Raw genomic sequence first — 2480 nt, 5'->3', positions numbered from 1 at the left:
CCAACATTCAACTAATAACAATATCTCTCGTCTCTCTCGTCTCTCTCTCTCTCTCTCTCTCTCTCTCCTCTTCCTCTCCCCCCTTCGTTTTCCTCACCATAAGGCCTCAGGACTGCTACGACCTCCTTCGATCAGGAAGAAAACGAAAGTGGCATCTACACAATTTATCCTCAAACGTGAGTAGAAACCCCAAGAAAAAGTACCCTTTTCCTTTTCCCGTTTTTATCCAGTAGATAGCCATTTTAAATAATGTAAAAAAACGAAAACGAAATAAAACTAAAGTAGTAGATCAGGTAGGTTTTACCTGTATGCAGAAAATTACCTTTAATGAGACAAACAACAATATATATACTATATATAGTATATATATATATATATATATATATATATATATATATATATATATATATATATATTATAATATATTTATATACGCACATATATACATATCTATCATAACCACCATGAAAATTAAAGACTACATGCAAGTCCTAACAGCTTATCTATTTAATTTCTAAGGTCATTAACGAAGGCCTCATGGCATAGAATAAAGTCGAAATCCGTTAGTACTTACAACTATTCTTTAATTTTACTTGTAGTTATGGAAGATATATAAACTATGCACCAGAGAGGTTATATTATGTATATATGTGTATATATATATATACATACCCAAACTGTACATGCGTTCGTAAACTGTACATTGTGTGTGTGTGTGCGTGTGTACTACATAGATGCCATGGTTAACATAAGCGTTAACAAATCATTTAAGCATACCAACGTTTTATATATATATATATATATATATATATATATATATATATATATATATATATATATATACATATATATATATGTATGTATATTCTTACGTTTTGGGTTGGCCTTGAGGTCCCAAATACGTAAACGAAAAATATTAGAGGGAATAAATGGAAATAGAGGGCTTCTGACTTACCTTAGATAACTATAAAAGGATTGCTTTGGTTATTTTTACTCTAGAAGTCGCCGTTAAAAACCAGCTAATTAGTCTACATTACATTTATTTACAAGAGGCCATTGAAGGGCCTGGGATAAGGCAAGGCAACTTGGCTGCACGTGGACCACTCTTATCTCTCACAAGGGGAGAGCTGGCCAAAATCAAATTTACTTCAATGCTGGTTTCCAAAATTGATCATAGGTATCTTGCATTAAGGAAGCACTTGCGAGAGAGGAGACATGACACGTGGCTCAGCAAAAATCTGGAAATTAGTGCCAGATTAGACACAAAGTAAAATAACGACTTCTTGCACTGTAATTCAGCTACAAGGGCAGTCACTTTTAATTAACACACACTGGGGAGGAACTCTAGTGTTTAAATGAAATATTCAATGAAGATTTAATCTTGAACAGGTCACAGGGGTAACACGTGCCCCGATGGTGACAAAGGCAGTAGAGAAGTGATAAAAGGGAGATTTGAAATGGAAATAGCAAGATTCGTCTTGGAGGAATAGAGCTGGTTGGATTTTGCACTTTCAAGATGTACCTTTAATCCTTGGAGGCTTGAACATGTGTCGTGATGTCGGAAGGGGGCTCCAACCAGTGTGGGCAAGACAAAGGCTGACTTCCAGTAAGAGAGAGGACACATTGTCCTACAGGAGCAACTAGCTTGGACTGAGAACAGGTCAGGGTGTTTCTGAATGTCCTGGGCTTCACACACAGCCTCCGGCATTGTCTGGAAAGATGCGAAACCACAACCAGCAAATTTGGGGGGAAAAGAGCTCATATGCTAGGAATTCCTGAAGCTCACATCGAAGCCTTTCTAATCCCTGCGACCTGCCTTTATTACTCTACTCTAGGCCTAAGGTTAACAATTAATTTCTCGCCCCGCTACTAACGGAAATGCCTTTCTGGCCTGAGTGCTCCCTCCTAAAGTCAACTGATTAGGAAAAAATGGCTGCTCTTCTAGCTATATATATTATATATATATAATATATATATATATATATATATAGATAGATAGATAGATAGATATATATATATATATATCTATCTATCTATATATATATATATATATATATATATATATCTATATATATATATATATATAAATAGGTTTTCGTCACGAAGGAAAATTGAAAAGCAGGATAGCCGAGAACTTTCGGTCTAGCACGACCCTTTACTGAGGCATAACTGATCATACAGAGGAAAAACATAGTAAAAGTAGGCTTAATATCCAAACTGACATTACAAGATTAGCAATATGGTCGATTTCACTCTACAGAAACGAGGAAACGCCTAAGGCCAAGATTAGCAATTTTTAGGCAGCCACTCCTTGGAGGAGCAAAACACGTGGTCAACAGATGATTCATCCAGAAAACAATACATTTTGAAAAAACAAGGAGGCATATACAACCTATTACCATGAAATTTACAAAAATGTTCCCCCAAAAAATTATTGAAAAGGCGAAAAAAAGGATATAAATATCTCTCTCTTGCTCGAT

General features: G+C 35.4%; 1 protein-coding gene across 1 annotated transcript in view; it reads left to right on the top strand.

Annotated features, from left to right (window-relative positions):
- Window positions 1-107: 107 nt before the first annotated feature.
- The window catches only part of LOC135212603 (ficolin-1-like), a 17011-nt gene continuing 14638 nt past the window's right edge, over window positions 108-2480 (top strand). The window contains exon 1 of the mRNA XM_064246171.1: window positions 108-176. The gene's annotated coding sequence lies outside the window, so the exon portion shown is untranslated. The remainder of the gene's footprint in view (window positions 177-2480) is intronic.

Source organism: Macrobrachium nipponense, chromosome 19 (assembly GCF_015104395.2).
Source record: "Macrobrachium nipponense isolate FS-2020 chromosome 19, ASM1510439v2, whole genome shotgun sequence".
Taxonomy (NCBI): domain Eukaryota; kingdom Metazoa; phylum Arthropoda; class Malacostraca; order Decapoda; family Palaemonidae; genus Macrobrachium; species Macrobrachium nipponense.
The sequence above is the reverse complement of the archived record's forward strand: the minus strand, read 5'-3'. Positions and strand labels throughout refer to the sequence as shown.